The following is a 24,519-nucleotide window of genomic DNA, read 5'->3' as shown; positions in this document are numbered from 1 at the left end:
TAAAATGTCGGCTGCAGTTGATATGTTATCCTAGTCGAGCATTCCAAAATGCAAATATTCGGCTTGGTGTGTCCCATGCTTGAGGGGCGCCTCGAAGAGGGACAGGCAGGATTGGAGCATCATCAGTGGAAGACGTTCACAATGAACACAGTCAGCCCCCTCGAGATACTGTGCATGCTCCGCTCACAAGCAGACTACACAAAGATTGCAAGTGTCCCCGCCTGTGATGTACTGTGGGCAAGGAGACACAATCTAAACTGCAAGTTCGCTATAAAAATACTAATATAGTATTTTACACATAACAAATATAGCAAATACTATATTGTTTTCATGATCTATTTATTCAAACAAACATTAAATAATAAAGAAAATGGGTTAATAAAAAGGGTTTGAATGTCTGTCATTATTAGTAATCACCCATCAAGTCCAAATTACTTCCTGAATTCTGTTTTCATCATTGATCTCTGTTTTGCTGTTTATCTCTATAAAGCTTTTTGAAACAATATGTATTGTATAAAGCTCTACATACATAAATGTGACTTGACTTGACTATGTGTCTTCATAAAATCGTATATTCCTAAAGATTTACATATTCACATTTTCTGTTGAGTTTAGCAAAAACAGTTGAAACTTTATTTTCAGCTACACTCCTGCTACGCAGCACCACGCTGCTTAAGTGGGTTCTGTGAATACTGTAACATGTTAATATGAGCACTAAAATAAATTCAATGAGAAACAGTCCTTAGTCAGTTATCCAAACTGCCTTGGAAGAATCAGCACAGTGGCAGCTTGACAAAATATTAATTGCCATGTTAACTGTTTCCAAGGCAACATTATTCCACCCGACTGAGAAACAGGCAGCAGTTGAGCAGCTGTTGGGGTAACGGAACTGTAGCAGTGTCTTATCGGCTGTCACACTACAAAAATATTTTTTCTTAAAAAAGCTAATCTTAAAAGAAAATAAATTAACAGACTGAAAACCAGTTTTGGTTTCACTTTATTTTGGTCCCTTTAACACATTCTGTTGACTATAAGTAACGTTGCACCTACATTTCTACTAACTAGAGTGTTGGAGTGTTAATCGAGTATTAGTAGACTGGTAAGGTTAGGGTTAGAATAAGTTGACATAGTTGCAAAGCTACTTATAGTCAGTAGGATGTCTGTAGGGGGACCATCACAATAAAGTGTTAGCAGATATTAAGCAGACAGTCTACTAATACTCTAATGAGAGTTAGTCGACACATAAGTGTAACGTTACTTAAAGGAACACGCCGACTTTTTGGGACTTTAGCTTATTCATCGTATCCCCCAGAGTTAGATAAGTCCATACATACCCTTTTCATCTCCGTGCGTGCCGTATCTCTGTCTGACGCACCCACCGCTAGCCTAGCTTAGCACAAAGACTGGAGGTAAACGGCTCCAGCTAGCATACTGCTCTCAATAAGTGACAAAATAACGACAACATTTTCCTATTTACATGTTGTGATTTGTATAGTCACAGCGTGTACAAATAACAAGGTCACATGAGACACAGCCATCTTCTAACCGTATACATACTGGGAACTATATTGTCAGAAGGCGAAGCACTGCTACTTCTGCGGAGTGATTTACTCCAACTCTAAGCGAACTCTCTGCTCCTCACCACGGGGCTTCTCAGGTGCTGCGAACAAATCACTCCGCCCAAGTTGCAGCACTTATTGGGAGCAGTATGCTAGCTGGAGCCGTTTCCCTCCAGTCTTTGTGGCTAGGCTAGCGGTGGGTGAGTCATACAGAGTTACGGCACGCACGGAGATGAAAAGGGTATGTATGGACTTATCTAACTCTGGGGGATACGATGAATAAGCTAAAGTCCCAAAAAGTTGGCGTGTTCCTTTAAGTAAAAAAATAAAAAATAAATCACCATCAAAATAAAGTGTTACCAACTTGTTTTTAGAGAAATGACAAATTTATGTTTAAAGGCACTAAAAGATCTATTCGACCTGAATTGGTGATGCACAGACTGATCTGTGTATGACTTCAAAGTACCGCAAGAGCAATTCAAAGGCATACGAAGCCTTCGGCTGTCTAATCGCTCTCACGGTACTTTGATCCCAGACAGCAACATAGTGTCGGCCCAGATCCGGCCCACATCTGGCAGAGTTGGATTCCACAAGGCCCAGATGTGGGCCGGAACTAGGCCGACACTATGTTGCTGTCTGGGATGTAACACCAATCGGTCTGTGCAGCGCTGCTTCAAGTCGAACACAACTAAAGCAAAATGTATTTTAATTTTCGAGCAGTAAATGCCTCTTATTTTGTACAAATACATTTGGGAGACCCTTTTATCAAAGATTCAAAAGTGCGCACATCCAAATGGGCAAAAAGCTCAATGAGGGTGCTCAACCACAAAAAAAAAAAAAAAAAAAAATCAAAAAGGAAGAGAAAGTTGGCACTTTTATCCAAAGCAACTTACATTGCATTCAAGGTTATCATTTTATATTTTTACTTTCCCCAGGAATCAAACCCATGACCTTGGCATTGCTACTGCCAAGCTCTTCAGGAATACAGTACTATCTTCTTTACAAATTTCAACAAATGATAAGTCACAGAATGTGCTGTCCATCCACCTCAGGTCAAACTATTACATAAATTGTTTTATTTTCTTTGAAATGAGGATTGCGATTTTTGCAACCCTGTTAACAAAATACTGGGAATGTCAGACTGTAGCTTTAAATGGAGATTTGTTTTGATTTTCATAGTTTAGCAGTTTAAAAAACAATCAAATATGCGCAAAAAATGGTTGCAGATTTAGCTGTCACTGGCTAGTTTTGAATCAAATGTTGGTTTGCAGTACTGATAAATGTACATAGATGCATACATTCTAGTGCGAATGACGTTGAAAATGTAACAGCTTTCAGTGTTGTAGAACGGTGCTCTGACTATACTTCTGAATTCAATCTATCATCTGTTTAACCGTAGTGGAGAAGGTATTCCTGTGCTCCAGAGTTCTGCCTGTGAAAGGCCACGCTTGACTGGGCAGTTAGGCTGGAGCCAGCCTCTTCACTGCGCTCATGATTTACATGGCTGTCTGGACGTCACACACACCCCACAATGAGTATCATTGCGTCAGCAGCCTTCCACTCTTTCTCTTGGTCTCCTTACACACACACACACACATATAAACAACATCCCTCCCCCACCGTCGTCAGGCTTCAGCAATCTGCCTCCCAGAGGACTCTCTCTGACGAAGGCAGCCCTCCCCATCTGTTTAGGTCTCTCTGATTCCCATGAGACTGCTGAATCCTTGTGAACAAGGTTAAAGTGTTCACTACTAAACACAACACTTGACTCGTGAAGCAGCTTTACCTGCAAGGTATACACTAATGAGGAGAATTGAAAGGGATATCATGAAAGTAATTGCAAAGTGAAAATAAATGTTAATAAAATACAAGTGAAACGACAGTGTCATTTATTTATAGTGAATTTTTGACTGTGGAAATTATTGTGGGTTTTATTCATTTTTCTGGTGTATTTAAGTATGTAACAGAGAATATAATGCATGTTTTAAAAAGAGATCACAATAAACAGTGAGGTCTTTCGAATTTATCTGTACTTGTAGTAAGTAAACTATATTCAATTTATACACACTAAATATACACACTTTTTTTTTTTGTATTACCTGAAGTGAAAATTCTACTTTGGGTTAATAGCTAATTTAGCTTTGTTTTTATAATAAATAATCTTTTTATTTTGTATGAGTGTTTTTGTCTTTGGGAAAATAAATATTTTTGTTTAATACATCAAAACTTAAGGATTAAACCAAACCATTACATAATTTGAGAAAGACATACTTATTTGTATTTTTTTTTTTTTTTTTTTTTTTTTTTTAGTTGGTTCAAAGTAGAAATAAATAAATGTCTTCAGTGGTTCTCACACAACATGTGACCTCTCTTTCCTAGCTTTTATTCTGTGGGCTCACAGGGTCTGCTGCTCTGCTTCTCTTCTCCATTTGGCTTGATCCTTCTTGTCCATCAAATTTTTGGGGGGGTTTTCCACGTTGTCGGCAGCCCCTTGGGTTAAAAGAGCTCGATGGTGTTTTAAGCCTCCAATGGCTCCTTAGAGGCAGCTAACCCTACCCTCAACCTTAAACCTACCCATCCCCTCGCTGCCTGGAAGGCGCCGTTGGGGGCTTAAAACACCAAACGCCGTTAAAAGAGAGTTCTAATTGCTGCGCATAACATATCGGAGGTGTTCCCTCATCTTCTCAACAATCGGAACAACTCCAAGTCTTTGTCAGACATCCTCATTCATTACATGGTCAAGATGGGGCAAGCCAGGTGTCCACCAGAGAATCCTCATCTCCATGGCATTGAGGATTTGTGCTTATTTGGGGTGGGCCAGCACTCTGCCCCATAGTCCAGGGGTCCAGTGACTGATTTGAGCCATGCCCCTTTGATGCCCAGATGGTGCCATCAGATGCTATTAAGAAATTGAGTTATTTGAACTGGGTGGTCTTCTTTAAATCAATGTTGATGGTGCAATCGGTTTGGGGTCCATATATGATGTAATCTTCATACAAGTGCTTTGATCAATGTTTTTGGTCTGAGTTAAGAGTGCATACTCACATGAGGGTGAGTAAATAATGACAGAATTTAAATTTTTGGGTGAACCTTTTACCTCTTTAAGCCATATGGTTGAACAGACTCATTTGCAGTCATGTAAAATATAATATGTCATTCAAGACACTTTGTGCCAAGTTAACCTAAATGGAGAGTCACGGTTCTCACAGTTTTTTAAAGTTAATACAATTTGCCAAATTTCAATAGAGGTGCAAATATTCTGACTGTAACAACAAATAAGCCTTCATCCTCTGAAATGAATGATGGTCAACTATTCCATTAAATATTAAAGACTTAAAAATTGTAGTTGTCAAAACAGCATTTTTTTTTTTTTTTTTTTTTTTGCAAGGAGATAAGTAGATACATTGTTAATGTTTGAAGGAGTTGTTGTTGTTGCAATAGTATTTTAGACCATAGCATTTGCTGTCTTGACATGTCAAACTGGTATAAACTGGATTGTTGTTTGCCTGGAACATTGAGCAGGTATGTGTTGAGAGGTGAAGTCAACATATACATGCCCATGTGAGTTCAGCCAATCTAAATAATCTCAAAACAACTTGACAAATGAATGTTACAAAGTTTCCAGATAAATACAATCACAGACTCACTAACTCACTCAGTATTATTTTTGCTTTTGCACAGTGAGTATTATTCAATCACTTCCCTTTAACTAAAATTCTCTGTTAGTCAGACAGTGGCTGATGTTTTGGTGAGTTGAGGCGTGTGTCACTGGCTGATGTGGGCACAGTCATTATTCACACCTTTATAGCCTTGTGTAGGAGACAAAAGTCATTGATGGATGAGATCATCTCAGGGGCATAATATTTCACAATGAGTGCATTTAAAATTAGAATACTGCAATGTACTGTCCTAGGCTGTTTCTGTGTGCATAGTGTACAATTAAAGGAACCTTCTATATCTTCAAGTCGACCTTCTTTCGCCTTCTATATAGGCCTAGCAGGGAAGTATGCGATTTCAGATGCAGCCATACACTCGCAAACTTCCCATAGCACTTTTGAAGTGGGTTCAACTTTATCAAGTGGATGAGGGACGTTTATTTGGACAGACCCTAGACCCATTGACAGAAGGAGCAAGTCAACTCAACATGTACACTTATGGTAGATCCATAGACCACAATGCACCATGTCTGTGATGTCACAGCAGATCGAGCTTAATTTTCCCCCACAACTCTAGTATATATGGGCTCTGAAGTGTTGCAGTGGATGCTATGTTAAAATGTCAAGCTACAAGAACATTAAACTACAGACAAACCATTCCTCTGAAAAGTAGCTACACTAAGGCTGTAAATGGGAACAATATATTTTCTTGAATATATTTCACTAGTTCGCCTGCCCATTCAGCCTTAAAGGTTAATAGTAAACTAATTTGGCTACCTGTCCTTGGAGGAGGCTCGAACCCGAGGCTCGGCTTGAGCTCTGAGTTAACCCCTTTACAGTTCATTTAAATCAGGGGTTCTCAACTCTGGCCCTCAAGATCACTTTCCTGCCAAGTGCCAAGTTTAGCTCCAACCCTGATCAAGCACACCTGAACAAGTTAATCAAGGTCTTCAGGATTATTGGGCTGCGTCCAAAAGCTTAAAAATGTTGCCTTCGGAGTATGCATTCTAAGGTAGAAATCCAATGTAAGCTTCACTTCCTGTCTCCTGAGATACTTTCATCTGGGATGTGTTTCCCATACAATGACGTAACTCGCTGCTTAACTACCATAGTACGATGCATTGTTGAAGAAATCAACTAGTCACAACTGTTTCCCAAAACCGAATTGTCGCAAATTAGTCGTTTAACCACGTTGGTTAATGATGTCACACACGTGGTGGAGAAATAACTTATTTTAATTAATCTGTTTGAGATCGAATGAATGCTATATGTTTTGCTATAAATTACGGACATGGCATCTGAGGACTATTTCTCATTTTGCTTTATTTCCAGATTCAAAATAGGCTCTGCCTTGCGTACTAGAGCACATACACACATGCATACTCTTTAAAAACAACGCTTTAAATCTCTTAACAAACTAAAAGATGTAAATGACATTTGTATGTATTCCAAATAAAAGATAAAGATTGTACTGAATGTCAGCTTGCTTATTTTGCTCAAGATCAGAATTTATTGAGTCCACGTCATACAAACAAGAACGTCTCGGTTACATATGGTAACCCTCGTTCCCTGAAGGAGGGAACGGAGACGTATGTGGTGACCGACGAATAGGAATATCGCTACAAAGGCCAATCTACTTTGAGTGAAACTAAACGAGCCAATGCACATTGGCGTGCAATCATTTGCATCAGCTGTTCAGCCACGCAGCGAGGGTATATAATGATCAGCGGGTGCGATTGCACTTCAGTTTTTTGCTGAGGAGCCAAGCCTGATAAGCTGGCCACTGGGGAGCAGCAGATGTGACGACGATGTCTCCTTTCCCTCCTTCAGGGAACGAGGGTTACCATATGTAACCGAGACGTTCCCTATTAGTCGGTCACTTTGACGTACGTCGTGACTGACGAATAGGAATCCCTACCAAAGCGCCCACAGCTGCTGCACCCCATCCAGCGCCCTGTGCAAGCCTCTACCCCTTCTTGCCTGGAAGGACGATAGGAGAGGGCTTACACAGAGTGTATCTGTCACTGTTGTTCAGTGATAACCCCTACAGTGAGATTATTGGATAAAACTGGGAAAGCATGCCTTTTCTGTTAGGAAGGAGAACGCTGCGGAAACCACATTCTTCCCTGAAGGAGTTATATGGAGATAAACATATGGACTAACCAGAAGGTTGTACTGCATATGATTATTGGGTGACTTAGCCCAAGGGAAGACACGGGCTTCGATTAGGAGCAGCCGTGGAAGATACACATATGGGATCCCCCTAGGGTCACACATATGGAACCCAGCCTAGACCCGGTTCTCAAGGATTCAACGGATAAAGGCCTGGCACCGGACACACTGTGATTTCTGAAGAAAGAAAACCGATATGTTCCAAATTCTGAATATATCTGAACTATGTCTGGGCCAAGGGTGTTGGAGGACTCACAGGTTTTTCACTCTGGAGAATAAGGAGCACAGTAGGGTGCAGCAAGCAGACAGAGCCGGGCCTGTCAGTTCTTCTACCCGTTTAGGGTGAGAACACGGGAGGAGACCGGCTCTACACATAGGCTATAAAATCTAGCGAACGTGTTAGGTGTCGCCCAGCCCTCAGCTCTACAGATATCTGTTAGCGAGGAGCCACGTACCAGCGCCCAGGAGGATACAACGCCTCTCGTGGAGTGAGCATGCAACCTGAGCGGGCAGGGCACGCCTTGAGCTTGGTAAGCCAAGGCGATGGCATCCACTATCCAGTGTGCCATCCTCTGCTTGGAGACAGCATTTTCCTTCTGCTGGCCTCCGTAACAGACAAAGAGCTGGTCTGAGGTCCTGAGACTTTGAGTTCTGTCCATGTACAGACGCAGAGCGCGAACGGGACAGAGCAAAGCCAGGGCTGGGTCTGCCTCCTCCAGGGGCAGCGCTTGCAGGTTCACTACCTGGTCTCTGAAGGGAGTGGTAGGAACCTTGGGCACATAGCCAGGCTGGGGTCTCAGTACAACATGGTTGTCACCCGGCCCGAACTCTAAGCACGATTCATCGACCGAAAATGCTTGCAGGTCCCCTACCCTCTTGATAGAGGCCAGTGCAATCAGCAGCAAAGTCTTCAAGGAGAGAAGCTTTAAGTCTGCTGACTGCAAAGGCTCAAAGGGAGCATCCTGAAGTGCTCGAAGCACCAGGGAAAGTTCCCAAGAGGGTATGGAGGGGGGGCGAGGAGGGTTTAACCGTCTCGCCTCCCTAAGGAACCTGACGACCAGGTCGTGCTTTCCTACTGATTTGCCATCTATGTGGTTGTGATTCGCTGAAATAGTGGCAGCATTTACTTTGAGGGTGGAGGGAGACAGCCTTCACTCCAACCCTTGCTTCAAGAAGGAAAACACCAGACGATGAACAGGTTCCACTTCAAGGCGTACGCACGTCTCGTGGACGGTCCAGGGACCAGACATGGAGTTTCCAGAGGTCCGGACGCGGGTTCCATAGGGTGCCCCGACTCTGAGTCAGAAGGTCCGGTAACGCTTTATTTTGATGGTCCCTTTTGAACGTGCTGTTGACTATAAGTAACTTTGCAACTATATGTCAACTAACTTTCATTGGAGTATAAGTAGACTGTCTGCTTAATATCTGCAAACACTTTATTGTGATGGTCCTCCAACAGACACTCTACTGACTATAAGTAATTTTGCAACTACATGTCAACTTAATCTAACCCTAACCCTTACCAGTCTATTAATACTTAACTAACACTCTAATGAGGGTTAGTAGACATGTAGGTGCAATGTTACTTATAGTCAACAGAATGTGTTAAAGGGACCATCAAAATAAAGTGGAATGGGCCAGGGAGGGACTGTCACGAGGAGCATGAGTTCTGGGAACCAGGTCCAGGTGGGCCAGTAGGGAGCCACCAGAAGGACCTGCTCCTCGTCTTCCCTGACTTTGCACAGTATCTGCGCAAGTAGGCTCACTGGGGGAAACGTATATTTGTGGAGGCCCCGGGGCCAGCTGTGTGCCAGTGTATCCGTGCCGAATGTTCCCTCAGTCAGGGAGTAAAACAGCTGGCAGTGGGAGGTCTCTGAGGAGGCGAACAGGTCTACCTGAGCCTCCCCGAACGCTCTCCAGATCAGCTGAAATGCCTGGGGGTGGAGTCGCCATTCTCCCGGGAGCACAGCTCGTGATAGCTGTCATTCCAACCACACAACTTTGTGATGCTGTTTGCGAATGTTTGTTAGAACTGTTTTCGGGAAACAGCAACTCGTTGAACTATGCTGATAAAGACAGAACTCGCGACCATAGTTGGCTAACAATGCTTTCGGGAAACGGACTCCTCATTGATTTTTGAAGGCAGCATAGATGTATGCAGCAAATTGCTGCCTTTGATATGCCACAATCCTGTGCTTTCTATTCTGTGACAGTTAAGCTAAAAAATAAAGATGGCATCTAAAAGTTGCAGTTAGTGGTCAGTTTGTGTGAAAATGTATGTTTTTGACCAACGTATTCCATTTTTTGATGTCATTTCTAGCAAGCAATTTCAATATTTGCTCAGTTACCACCAAAGCTCTAACTATTTTGCTGAATATCATTAAACTGTTAGGTTGCCTCAGAAGTCTGTCCAAAACCAGTTTCATGAGGTACTTTATTAGGTGCGCAAACACTGCCTGCAAAGTCATTGCCTGATAGGGCAGTATGGCAAGTTTTCAGATGCAACCTTAAGCCGGGTGCACACTGTGTGATTTTAGCCACGATTTGGGTGTCTGAGACAAATTTTGCAAATCCTAAAAGATTCCTCTGATCCTAGGCTAAAATCTGAAGTCTTTGATCGTTAGTTTGACATGTTCACCGACAGCTGATTAATGACCGTTGCGATCAAATTTGACCCCAGATGAAATTCTGGCAGTGTCAGAAGATTTGAATCACAGTCCTGCAGTGTGACTTCTCCTACGACAGCCTTCAAATTGTCTTCGTTTTTCATGAAAAGCCATGACCACCATTTTAATCCCTCGTGTAATGCAGCTCACTGTGAACGTACGTGTCATTCATTGATGATGTAAAACTTCGGACAAGTTTCCTTGCGTGCTTCCGTTTTTAACGCGTCTTGACTGTCGTACAGTCTGACATTAATGACAACTGAGATCTTACAGTTTGATATGACTTACAGCGAGGATCATGTTTGCACAGTCTGACAGGGAACAATCCTATAGAACTTTAATAAATCGCACAGTGTGCACCTGGCTTTATAAAGATACAGGCAGGTGAGTTTGGTCAGGGTTGGAACTAAACTGTACAAGAAAGTGGCTCTTGAAGGCCAGAGTTTAGAAGCCCTTACTGTTTGAACAAATCATGGGTTCGAAAAATGAGGGTAGAGTAAATGATGACAAAATTAAAAAAATGTAGGTGAATTATCCCATTTTTAAAAGCTGCTCTACTGTCTGTCTTGCATGAGAGGAAAATGTGTGGAATTAAAAAAAAAAAGAAGAAATCAGGGAGAGAAAGAACAAATTGCTGACTAAAAATACTTCCTTCTGCAAGGTCAGTGTGATGATGTGATTGGAGCATTGAAGTCACTGCTGCCTCTCTCATTACGTCAAACAGTAATGGAGCAAAACAGAAGAGGTGTTGTACAGTCACAGTGACTCTACAGATAAATTCATGATGCTTTCAGTGTTCCTTCAAATTTGTAAACAGAGAGATAAAGCTTTGCTCACAGTGTACCTCATTTTGAAACTTGTTCCTCTTCAAGTGAACTGTTTATAGAAGTAATCCCACCATGTTTTGTTTTGACTTTGTTTTGACTGAATGTAATAGGTGCAATGCAACCCAATGGCGCCAGTGTCAGCTTTTCACTGATGAGAAACCTTTTTTTTTTTCTAACTTTCTTTTTAATAAATTCTTAGTTTTTTTTAGATCTATAATATCATTTAAATGTCTGTGGAACCTTTAAGAAAAAAAAAAATTCAACAAGGACACATTGATCAAAATCAAAAGTAAAGACATTTGTAATATTATAAAAGATTTCTATTTCAAACAAATGCTGTCTTTTACTTTCTAATCATCAAAGAATTTAAAAAAGAAAATGTATAACAGTTGCCATAAAAATATTAGGCAGCACAATGTTTTTTAACATTGATAATAATGAGAAATTGAACAACAAATCAGCATATTATTATGATTTCTGAAGAAAGAAAACTTACAAGTAGACTTGCAGTAAAACTAATAAACTAGTTGTTTACTGAGAGTATACTTCAAAGTGAACCTACATAAACTAAAAAAAATTGCTATAAGTATTAAAATAGTAAACTGGTATACTTGTAGGTTCACTTGTTGTATAGATGCAGTAAAAATGAGAAACATAGTTCAGAACTAGTTGTGCACTTAAGGTTTACTACTGTTACACTTATAGAAGCCTGCACTTAAACATACACTTTTATATATTAGTGGGCCAATTTAGTCTCAAGCAACATTGAAATAGTACACTTACAAGTTTACTACTAGTACATTAATATTAGTATACTTACTACATACTTACTACATAAAGTATACTTAAAAATATACTTGAACTTTACTTAAGTATACTTCATAAAATTAATGTAATGGAAAACATTTTTAAACAATCTTACCAACCTTTTCAATTGTAGCGTATATATATGTATATACTGTATAAAGTTTTGTTTTTTACTATTTAGATTATGTATTTTATTTACATTTAAATATTGAAATCATTTTAAAAAAAAAGTAAAAGTAAAAAATATAACAAAAGGTAATTCAATTCAAGACCATCAATTCACAACCCATTTTATCTATGTAATGTCACACATTTATGAGTGAATCAGATTATCTAGATTTGATCGTGAGACTGAAGGTCAATACATTTCAGTGCTATAGAATCCCAGAGAACATGGGAATATCCGAAATCAAACTATTTCAATTAGTACATCATTACGTAACACAGTAGGCTATCAGAAGCCCAGGGTTTTAACAGTGCCGATCCATGTGAGTGTTGAGTGGAGCATAATGGACTACTGAGGAATTGTGGGGGAGTCCTGAAGTGCTAGTGTGACTCATTCACTGCACCCTTTCACTTCTGAGGTACAGCTCCATCCATCCCCATAAGACATCACCCACTCACTGTCTGGAAGAGTGTATCAGCACACAAACCCCCAGAGGTAAATCCACACTCACACATACACACTCAAGTGTGTTGAAGTCCGCAGGTATTGTGCACCACCCACGCAGTGAAGCTCTGAGTCATAACATTGGCCAATGACAGAGCGGGGAATTTATGATGCAAGCAAGCGTGCTGACTCAGGCATGCAAATGTGTGCCTGCACTAAGTGCTCATAAAATACAGCTGTGGAACTCGTGAGACACATGTATACACACATACGCCCTCGCCCATACATAAACACTAATATAAATACTCCTCCTCAGTGAGAATCACACATTCCCATTACAACCCTCACAAACAAACACAAACACATGTTGGTATTTCTGTCATTACAAAGACTTTCCATTTAACTTCTCTTTTTTTTTATACTTAGCAAATGGTATTTTCCTTCACTACTCCTAAACCTAACCATCACTTAATTTTTTTTTATTTTTTTATTTTTATGTCCTTTAGGACATTGTTTAATATGTTTGTTTAGCTGTTTGAATTGCAGAGACAGTTGTATGGTCACACAATGTATCAGATTCAGGATTCTTTACAGTTTGAGATTTTTTTTTACAAATTTGTATTTTGGGATGTTGTTTGTTATGTTGGGTTTCCATGTTATATGGTGACTTTCATAGACATAAGGATTTTTTATTCTGTACAAACTGTATATTTTATCCCCTAAACCTACCCATCACAGAAAACTTTCTGCATTTTTGCATTTTCAAATTACTTAGTATGATTTATCAGCTGTTTTCCTGATTGGGACCAAAAAATGGGGACATCTTTGTGGGGACACCCGCCAACGAGCCAGAGCCAATGATTGCCACAGACCGGGTCCTGGGTCCTGCCCAGCTCCAAGTCTCCTGCATCTCCGATGGTCCCACCCAGCCTCCCTCTCCTACCTACTTTACCGAACCCAGTCAGTCTCCTGTGAGCCCCCCAGGTTCTCATTCAGTGGCACTGCATAATGGTTTGGCTATGCAGCCTCCAGCTCCGCCTGATGATAGCCTAGCTCCAACTCTGGCCTCAGAGCCCTGGACTCCACCTCCACCCTCTAACCCATCCACTTCACCATGGCTCCATGCTCTCTCATCTCCACCGTGGACCGTCACCCCACTTGCTCCGCCGGGCTACCTTGTCCCTCTGGCTCTACCTTGGTCAGACAATGCCCTGGTTTTGCCATGGCATTCCAGGCCTCTGTCTACGCCTCAACCCTACATCCCTTCAGCTCCACCGGGCTCCACCTTCCCTCCAGCTCCACAGTCATCCTCAGTCTCTCCAGCTTCACTGGTCTTCCGGATCTCGCCTCAGTCCCACGAGCCGTCAGCTCTGCCTTGGCCCTCAAGACCAGTGGTGTCACCCTAACTCTTCGTCTCCTCAGTTTCGCCTGGGTCTCCACCTCAGTCAGTCAGAACCCAGGCTCCATCCTGGTTTTACCCTCCATCGGTTCTGCCATGGGTCCTCATCTTGGCTCTAGTTTGGCCCTCTCTGTGGTGGTTGCCTTCATCAACTTCTCCACTGCCCTCTCACTCATCGTTCTCCCTCAATGCCTCAGACCCTCCCACCTGGGCCCTCTAGAACTACACTAAACTACATTGTCAAGGACCATTACATTTTTGTGGGCGTCAGGAGCCGTCGTGGAGCTGGGTGATGTCACGTATGCACGTCTCACCTGCACTCACTCTGCCATCACCTACACCTGTTTCCCAACAGCTCTCCAATCTGCACTAGGATACGAGCACACACCTCACAGTTACTCTTTTGCTCCGCTCTCGTCCTGGTAAAGGAAAGAGACTCAGGAATAGACTCAGTTAGTTCATATTCATATGCTCATCATTATTCTTACTGTTCTATTACTCACCTGCTTGCTGTTAAATTCATTACTGTCAATAAATATCCTACTTGGGTTTAACCTTATCTCTGTCTCTGAGTCTGTTCCCTGACACTGAGAACATTATTAAAGACAAGATAACTTTACAGTTTATTTTTTTTAATTGTTTTATTGCTTAGACACTACAAGTGGGACTTGAGGCTCTCTCAGTGAAACCATTCACTCATGTGCCGAATCTTCAGACCAAGTCTGCAAAATTGCAAGCATATTATGTGATTTACACTCCATTTGCTATTGTAAAACAAACTTTTTGCATTCAAAACTAACAGCTCTTTTGTTTCATTTGGGAAACACTGCCATTTAAATGCCACATTTATTTACTGATGACCTACACCCAACAGTCATGTGTGAAAACACTTATACTTAAAGGGCTCATGACATGAGAAACCAAATTTGCCTTGATCTTTTGGTATATAAGAGGCCTTTGTACCATTAAAACTTCCTGCAAGTTTCATAGCTTAAGATGTCCTCCCCAATATAAACAAATCATTTATTTAATCAAGCTCTAATTACAGCTTGTTGGGGATCCATGGTAAGAAATGACGTCACGGTACGAAGTGACGTACCAGTCGTTTGCATATGACCGCCTCCAGCGCAAGACAACTACGCCTCATTTCACATCATCGCATCGTTGTCATGCCCACAGGTGTTCAGTTGACGTGCAGCGAGTGGGTCTATTTACAAGAAGATTGCCACGCAGATGTGCTGTTCCTGGCTGTGTACAAACAAAATGTTTGAATACGCTGCCGAACAATCCAGACGTCAGGGAAAAATGGATGCAGTTTATTTTTTGCGGACGTCCCAGTCATGGCAGTGTTAATTAAAGCGTGTGTTCTCTACATTTCAAGGATGACTGTTTTGAGAACAAATCGTAGTATGATGCTGGCTTTGCCAGAAAACTTTTACATGAAACTGATTTTCTCTCAGACCTATTAGTCAATGTCGATAAAGCATTAATTGTTGGAGATTTTAACATACACGTAGATAATCCAAATGATGCGTTAGGAGCTGCGTTTACAGATTTATTAAATTCATTTGGGGTCAAGCAAAACGTCACCGGACCAACACATCGTCTTAATCATACACTCGATTTAATTATATCACATGGAACCGATCCAACCGATATAGATATCATTCCACAAAGTGATGAAGTCACTGATCACTACATGGTAACTTGCATATTACGTACTGCTGTAATATGTCATGCAGCGCCGCGTTATCGACCAGGCAGAACAATCCTTCCATCCACCATAGATAATTTCTCAAATTGCTTATCTAATTTGTCTCAGCTGCTGCCTGAACCCAAACAAACAGATGAACTAGAAGAACTAACTAGCACTATGAGCACCATTCTCTCTAGAACATTGGATGAGGTTGCACCTATTAAATTAAAAAAGGTCAGAGAGAAAAATAAAGCACCATGGTATAACAATACTACGCATGTTTTAAAGAGAGAAACCCGTATTTTAGAGCGTAAATGGAAACAAACTAATTTAGAGGTCTTTAGAATCGCGTGGAAAGACAGTATGTCACGTTATAAAAAGGCCCTAAAAGCGGCCAGGGCTGAGCACCTCCGCAAACTAATAGAAAACAACCAAAATAATCCAAGGTTTTTATTTAACACCGTGGCTAAACTAACAAATAAACAGACGTCACCCGAACAAAATATCCCGTTACAGTTCAGTAGTAATGATTTCATGAACTTCTTCACTGAGAAAATAGAAAGCATCAGAACCACAATTGTAAACGTTCAATCTTCAATCGCGCCTTATAATTCAGCTTCAATTATCACCCCGCAAGAACAATTACAGTGCTTTACAACTATAGAACAAAAAGAGTTAAATAAACTTATCACTTCATCTAAAACAACAACATGTTTATTAGATCCTATACCAACTAAACTACTGAAAGAAGTGTTACCTGTAGTGGAAGATCCTCTCCTCAATATTATTAACTCGTCTTTATCTCTAGGTCATGTTCCAAGAACATTTAAACTGGCAGTTATAAAACCTCTCATTAAGAAACCGCAATTCGATCATAATAATCTAGCAAATTATAGACCCATTTCAAATCTTCCATTTATGTCTAAAATATTAGAAAAAGTGGTGTCCGCTCAACTGGGCTCTTTCTTGCAACAAAATGATATCTATGAAAAGTTTCAGTCAGGATTCAGACCGCACCATAGCACTGAAACTGCGCTCGTTAAAATCACAAATGATTTACTTTTAGCTTCTGACCAAGGCTGTATCTCAATACTAGTTTTACTTGATCTTAGTGCTGCGTTCGATACTATAGATCACACAATACTCTTAGATCGACTACAAAATTATACTGGTGTTCAAGGACAAGCACTAAGCTGGTTCAAATCATACCTATCTGACCGCTACCATTTTGTCTATTTAAATGGAGAAAAATCGATCATAACTCCAGTAAACTATGGAGTGCCGCAGGGATCTGTATTAGGCCCTCTGTTATTTTCAATATATATGATGCCACTTGGAAATATTATAAGGAAACATGGAATTAGTTTCCATTGTTATGCTGATGACACTCAAATATATATTTCATCAAGGCCGGATGAAAATGCAAAATTTTCCAAATTGACAGAGTGTGTTAAAGATATAAAAGATTGGATGACGCGTAATTTTCTTTTATTAAATCCAGACAAGACAGAGGTAATACTTATCGGTTCAAAAAACCGCCCTCAAAACCTCGCACAATACAACTTTAACATCATAGGATGTCCTGTTACTTTATCCGCTACAGTAAAAGACCTGGGTGTTATACTCGATTGCAACCTGTCTTTTGAAAATCATATTTCATATGTTACAAAAACAGCCTTTTTCCACCTTAGAAACATTGCTAAGCTACGTAATATGCTATCAGTTTCTGATGCAGAAAAGTTAGTTCATGCATTCATGACCTCGAGACTGGATTACTGTAATGCCTTATTAGCTGGTTGTCCTGCATCCTCAATAAACAAGCTACAGTTAGTCCAAAATGCCGCCGCTAGAGTTCTTACGAGATCAAGAAAATATGATCATATAACACCGATTTTATCATCACTGCATTGGTTACCTATAAAGTTCCGTATTAATTACAAGGTATTGCTACTGACTTATAAAGCCCTAAACGGCTTAGCTCCAGTCTATTTAACGGATCTTCTATCACCCTATAATCCATCGCGCTCTTTAAGATCACTAAATTCAAGGCTTTTGGTCATACCTAGGATATCCAGAACCACCAAAGGAGGGAGAGCATTTTCACATTTGGCTCCAAAACTCTGGAATAGTCTTGCTGATACTGTTCGTTGCTCAGACTCGCTCTCCCAGTTTAAAACTAGATTAAAGTCGCATCTCTTCAGCCAGGCATTCATATAATCCCACAGTTCAAACTACAATCCGGCCTCTAGCTCATAAATGCCAGAGGAGAACTGGCCCCCGACTGAGCCTGGGTTCTCCCAAGGTTTTTTTTCTCCATTAGGTCACCTGATGGAGTTTTAGGACACCATTAGGTCACTTGATGGAGTTTTTCGGTTCCTTGCCACTGTTGCCTTTGGCTTGCTCAGTTGGGGATATTTTGGGGATATTTAATTTAATTTTATCAATCAATAAATTCCTCTTGAAATAAACTTTGTTGTATTATTTAAATGTAATACTGTGAAGCTGCTTTGATACAATCTGTATTGTGAAAAGCGCTATACAAATAAACTTGACTTGACTTGACTTGACTTAAAGATCAGGCCGTGCCGACTATTCTGGGCCCAACAACGACGCCGCAAACTGGAAGTAATGTATTTCATCTTAAAACTACTTTTAGCCAATGACGTTAGCCAATCATAACAGTGGCCGTTAACACTGAACTCTTAAAGGGGAAACACCCCCAAAACAGAATGTTTGAATCAGAGGATGTGATACAGGGTGGGAAAAGGTCATAAATCACTAACATTTTTAAGTTTTTGGACCAAAAAACTATAGTAATACTATAATTGCACCTAAGGGAACATAATAAAACAAAAACAAAAAAACATGTCATGACCCCTTTAAAGTGATCACTAAGAAATACATACAGTATTTATGTAACTCCTGTAACTCCACTGCACACTGAACAAGCAAAATACACAAGACAGAAGTGTTTTACATTTTTCATTTCTGTGTGCAGTTTGGCGTGGATGTGGCTAATCATTTGATGCTTGTGTGTAGAGTTACTACGCAAACACAGTTAAAACAGTTTTGAATGAATTGTTTGCTTTTGCAAGAGAAGTCTGATGTTTTGCATGTGTTATGTGTGTTTTGTGGTTTTGTGTGTAGAGATTCAAGAAATGGAGCCATAGTTTCAGAAATTGTGTGTAAGCAAAAAACTTGCCAAAATATTAACAAAAGTTTGAGAATGTTCCACGTTAGCTGAGATAAATGTTACATTTATCATTAAAATATGATAAGTCATAATGCAAACACATACAGTAAATTTTTAATTGACAAATGTAATACATGGGGGGGGGGGGGGGGGGGGGTAATAAAAAAGATAATTTTATTTTATCCAAAATAAAAAATATTTTGGAAGTTCACAACACTATATTTAGTAATACATTATTTAGAAAATTCTAGATTTCAGACACTATATATGGTAAGTGTGTGTGTGTGTGTGTGTGTGTGTGTGTGTGTGTGTGTGTGTGTGTGTGTGTGTGTGTGTGTGTGTGTGTGTGTGTGTTTAGATGTTGGGGGAGGATGCTGAAAGAATTATTGCAGATTTTGTTAGAAAAATGGCGTAACTAAATGTAAGCGGATACAGCGTTTGACAAGAGTGACCACAAAAGGAAGTAGATAACATTCATTCCACATCTAAATACAGCCAAATGTCTTCTCACCAGTTATGAGTTACATAAAGTGTGCTTGCTGTTTTGTAAATTGGCTTGTTTCAATTTTATTATTCTCATAACCATACCCTCGCTGCAATTTAGTACGTCACCACAAGAGTAGATTATAGTTACTCTGAGATCTCTATGTAATGTATAATATATTTAGGAGAATAATTATGCAGGTGAATAGATAAAAACTAATGTTTGAGTTAAAAGAACTGGTACTGAATGGATGTAAATGAGAGGTGACTGAATAGATGTACAGAGGCCAGGATCACAGAACAGACAAAAAAGGTCTCAGTATCTTTGCAATGTGTGAAGACACCTGGGGGTGATGTGTACCACACCCACACACACACACACACACACACACACACACACACACACACACACACACACACACACACACACACACACACACACACACACACACACACACACACACACACACACACACACACACACACACCTCCATCCTAGTGACTCATCTGCCTACTGTTAATGAAGGTGGTCTCCCTCCCTCTATCCATCTACATACACAGACATGCAGGAAGAGTCATCGACAATGGAGCTTGGTTGCTCCCTGGTGGCATGAATGTGAAGTACAACTGAGAGCATATATAACAGAATATTATAGTTTCCCATTGCTTGCTGCACAAAAATATGTGAACCAGTTCAGGTCAGCATGTGCATCAAGTTATTATCTTGAAGATAAATGCATTACTTGACTTTTGCATTATTTACCCCGTGTCTAGTTTGTTCCCTTGATTGTTGATTATGTTCACATTCCCCTGTTTAGCATTCAGTTATCTCCTGTGTATTTAAGCCTTGTGATTGGTTCTGTCTAATTGCATTTATTTTTTTACACGCTTGTGATGCCGCTACGTTCTCACCTGGTCCTGAATTTGTAGTAGTGTCTTCTTTTGTTTTGTTTTTTCAATACAGTAAAAACAGCTAGTAATGATCCTACTCTCTCTTCCCATTCCCATCTCATCTTCCTTCTCCTAAAAAGATGTTACTTACATAGATATATATGGCAACAATACAAATATGAATCACCAAATCTAAGTATTAATTAAAACTATTAAAACTATGTGTTCACCACCACAGATTATGGTTAATATGATATATTATATGTTGAACAATGAAATTATTATTATTAAGCCTCTATGCCATGAATTTTTATTTTGGGGGGAAACAAATATTTAAACCCATTTTTTGGGAGCTTGTGGGTCCCTCATAATACATCATAAATTATGTTATTTTACATCATACTAATAATGCTAACCCAATGATATTGCCTGAACAAAAGTGGTCTTAACTGCACAATGATGGTAAAAAAACAAACAAACAAACAAACAAAAACACAGTTTTAGTACATAAATAAAATCAAAATAAATATTTAAACAATCAAATCACACTTCTATCATAATAGTGATGCACATGCATATATTTGTATGTAAAATTATTTCAACTTCAACATGTTAAAAAGTTAGGCCCTATATGTATCTTACCAATTGTTGGCACTGTGTCACATGTGGCTTTGCTTCATGAAAGGACTGCTCCACCCCCAAACGTCACACCTGCTTCAGCCCCTCATTTCATGTCAGGTGAAATATATATTTGAAAAAATTATAAAAAAAAAAATGTAAGGGGAGGTATGAGGTCCAAAAAGGTAGAGGGTTAAAAGTAAAATTTAGACAGATTGTTTTAATTTCATTACATTTATATTACTTGTTTAAATGTATTGTAAAATAAAGAAGTATATTACTTTATTATATTTTATATTTTCTTAATCTTACTTATTTAAATGTTCTTTCTATCCTCTTGTGTATACTTGTAAGAAATTTGATTAGGGAATTTGGCCTTTTTGTTTCCTCATATTTATATTCATGTGAAACAAGAAGTCATAGACAATTTCATGTTCCTTGTCATATTCTTGGGGTGCCAATAATTATGGCCTACTTGTTTTGGAGAAAAGCATTTATTTCATAATGTGATTTCCCTCCCACTTTCAATTATTTTACTTCAATGAAAGGTTAGATCTTTGCAAATGATTTGAATGAAAGATCAAAAGGTATGAAACAATGCAGATTTATTTTTACAGCCATCTTTGATCATATTTACCAGGGGTTCCAATAATTCTGACCACAACTTATGTATGTATGAATGGATGTATGGACGGATGTATGGACCCAGAGCTCATGGAAATCACAACAAATTCCTTGTGTGTTTGTGTAGTCTTGGCAAATAAAGCTCATTCTGATTCTGATTCTGAGTCATTATAATTATTGAAATACAAATTCTGATTGCAATTCTAAATGTCTGTCTGCTAACTTGGTTAAAATGTGATTCAAATTAAGGATTTCGGTAGTTAAATAATAATAATAATAGTCACATACTGTAAATGTAAATGGTTTGTGAATATCCAACAAACAATAAAACTTCTTTACGATAGAGACTTGGTGCAATATCAAATATCACCAACAGGGGTGACTGTTGCTCTTCTGGCAGAGCTTTTTCTCTGTCTGTGGTCTTGTCAATGGCCTGTTACCTCATATGACCAGTGGTCATATACAGGCTCAATGAACTAATATCTTGAGGAGAAAAATTAATACAGACGACTTTTTCATAGATGAAAAAAGGCACTCAACCACCAAGTGTGCGGTCGAGTAAAATCAAGAAATGGATCGTTGTAAGCCATGTGAGGGACTGGCACACAGTGAGGGGCTATAGCACTCTATTTCTGATTGTTGTGCAGGTATATGAGTATTAAAAGTCTTTTTTTTTCTCTCATTCTTTTGCTGTCAAACAGTGATGTTGGATATCTGCCAGTCAGAGTAAGTATAACCCACGGTAATTGTCTTTCCCAGCATGAGCGTGTGTGTCATTGTGTGAGTGTGAATGCACTCATAGTTATCACAGTAGTATCGAAAGACACAATTCAGGTTGAAGATAAATTCGTTGTCGTTCAATCCAACTAATGATTTTTGTTCCAGCAAGGTGACAACATAAATTTGTGTGCATGTGGGCATATATGTGTGTGTGTGTGTGTGTTTGCATGTGTTGGCATGTGAGTGTTGTCTTACATGAAAAAACACTGCTCGCAGAAAAGAGGATTTTTTTTTCTCAACCAATTTATTTATCCTTTTAGGCAATGTTCCCTGTTCAGAAATGCAAATTGAATCAATCTGAGTCTGACTTTTAAGACTTTCAAGTGGGATTTAATTAGAAGCCGAGGCGCAGAGTTTTAATGAGAGAGGGGGAGGAGAGAGGGGGAGCAGAGAGAGAGAGAGAGAGAGAGAGAGAGAGAAAGAAAGAGAGAGAGAGAGGAACGATGATGTTCTGATATGGATCCTTTGGGAGAGGTGAAGGACACAGACACACATTGCACTGTTCTGTTTTACTCTGTGCTGTCTTGACCTGTGACCTCACAAGCCGTGAGACGTGTGACGTCATTAAATTAAGTTTTAAACAAAAATGTTTTAGTAGCAAGACCCACCTGCTTTTAATAGATGCTTTTTCATGCGTTTTAGATGCAATATTAGCATTTCAAAGATGGTTAAAATAGCAAATTACTGTAACTTTAACTTGTAACTTTTACTGTAACTGATGCTTTGATGCAGAAAGTTCACAAATAGATCTTAAAAGTAACTCATATGAATTGAGCTACTTAATCTGAAGAGTGATGATCGCTTTATATGATGAAAATATTTAATTTATGTTCGTTTATTTGACAGCCCTAGAATAATGCAAATAAACTACTGAAGCACATTAAATTGCATCATTTACATAATTTAAATCATGCAGTTAGATTATCTTATGTGGCGTTTACATAACACCGTTTTTAACTTTTGATGCGTTTTGGCCATTCATTTACACAACAACAGCGTGAAATTGCAAGTTTTTGAAAACTATACTGTTATCATCTCTGTGTACAACTCCAACTACAAAAACGCGAATTTGTGAAAACGTTGACGTCATGCTCATGTGTTTTCTTTACAAAGTGACATCTCCAACTACTGGCCTGGCAGCATATTGTGAAATGGGAACATTTTGACAAAGTTGTCGCCTCTACGCAAAACGCAAAGGAAAAACATTTCTGTTTTTACTGCATTGTTTCGTGTGAAACGTACCCTTATAAGTCAGAGGTTTATCAAGTCAAGTCAAGTCAAGTCATCTTCATTTATATAGCGCTTTTAACAAAGTACATTGTTCCAAAGCGGCTTTACATTGATAATAGGAAATTAAAGTAACAGAGATTGTTTTGGCTTTATAGCAGCTCTAGAATAAAGTTATTGACCAGCTAAAGTTAGTTTTGATTGATTCACTTCCGTCGCAACGATCATTTCATTAGGGGCCGCTAACACGACACCATTTTAACAGAAAACTCTTAAGTTCTGTCTGCGGAAACTTCAAAAACGCGAACCCGTTATAACCCGTGAGCACGCCAACGCTGATGGCGTGCACATGCGTATTACGAGTTTAGTCTATAGGTATGCGTGTTTGAATATATGTGCGCAGGCGTGAATATATGCGCGCAGGAAGTCCTTCCCTACAAACCAAACCTCAACAAACTACTTGTCTGGCCTTTTTTTGATTGCTTCCACATAGCCACGCAAACCGAAATTATCCTGACAACGCTTTATCTGTAGAGAGGTAAAGGGAGGGGGGGAGGCCTTCACAGGGGAGAGACTAGTTGACACTTCAGGACTGCGTTGTCATCGCGTCCAGGCGCAGGTCCTTCATCAGATCTGGATACGCCCTGGATCCGGCGGACTGCGGTAAACCTTGGGATAAACAGAGAGACTAATATTAGCGTAGACGCCATTCTTCTTATGATGTAACGAGTACATCAGGATTTATGGGAAGTGTTCCCGGTTCCGGCTGACCTAATCTATGCAGCCTAACATTGAATTATAAAAGTCTATAATGTGTTATGTATATGCTAGGTCAAAGAGATGTGTTTTTAGTCTAGCTTTGAACTGACAGAGTGTGTCTGCTTCCCGGAAAATGTTAGGAAGACTGTTCCAAAGTTTTGGTGCTAAATAGGAAAAGGATCTATACCACCAGCAGTCGATTTTGATATTCTAGGTATTATCAACTGGCCAGAATTTTGAGATCACAATAGATGTGAAGGACTATAATGCATTAAGAGCTCGCTCAAGTACTGGGGAGCTAAACCATTTAGTGCTTTGTAAGTAATCAGCAATATTTAAAAATGTATAAGATGTTTAATAGGGAGCCAATGCAGTGTTGACAGAACGGGGCTAATATGGTCATACTTCCTGGTTCTGGTAAGAACTCGAGCTGCTGCGTTTTGGATCAGCTGTAATTTGTTTATTAAGTGTGCAGGGCAACCACCCATAAGAGCATTACAATAATCTAGCTTTTATGTCATGAACGCATGGACTAATTGTTCCGCATTTGTC

General features: G+C 39.6%; 1 long non-coding RNA gene across 1 annotated transcript in view; it reads right to left on the bottom strand.

Moving 5' to 3' along the window:
* Positions 1-16,225, bottom strand: part of LOC309511575 — a 202,016-nt gene extending 185,791 nt beyond the window's left edge. The window contains exon 1 of the long non-coding RNA XR_014210686.1: positions 15,907-16,225. This is a non-coding gene — a long non-coding RNA (uncharacterized lncRNA). The remainder of the gene's footprint in view (positions 1-15,906) is intronic.
* Between the last annotated feature and the right edge of the window lie 8,294 nt (positions 16,226-24,519).

Source organism: Leuciscus leuciscus (genome assembly GCF_965113295.1).
Source record: "Leuciscus leuciscus genome assembly, chromosome: 12".
Taxonomy (NCBI): domain Eukaryota; kingdom Metazoa; phylum Chordata; class Actinopteri; order Cypriniformes; family Leuciscidae; genus Leuciscus; species Leuciscus leuciscus.
This window is presented reverse-complemented; position numbering and strand designations above follow the sequence as displayed.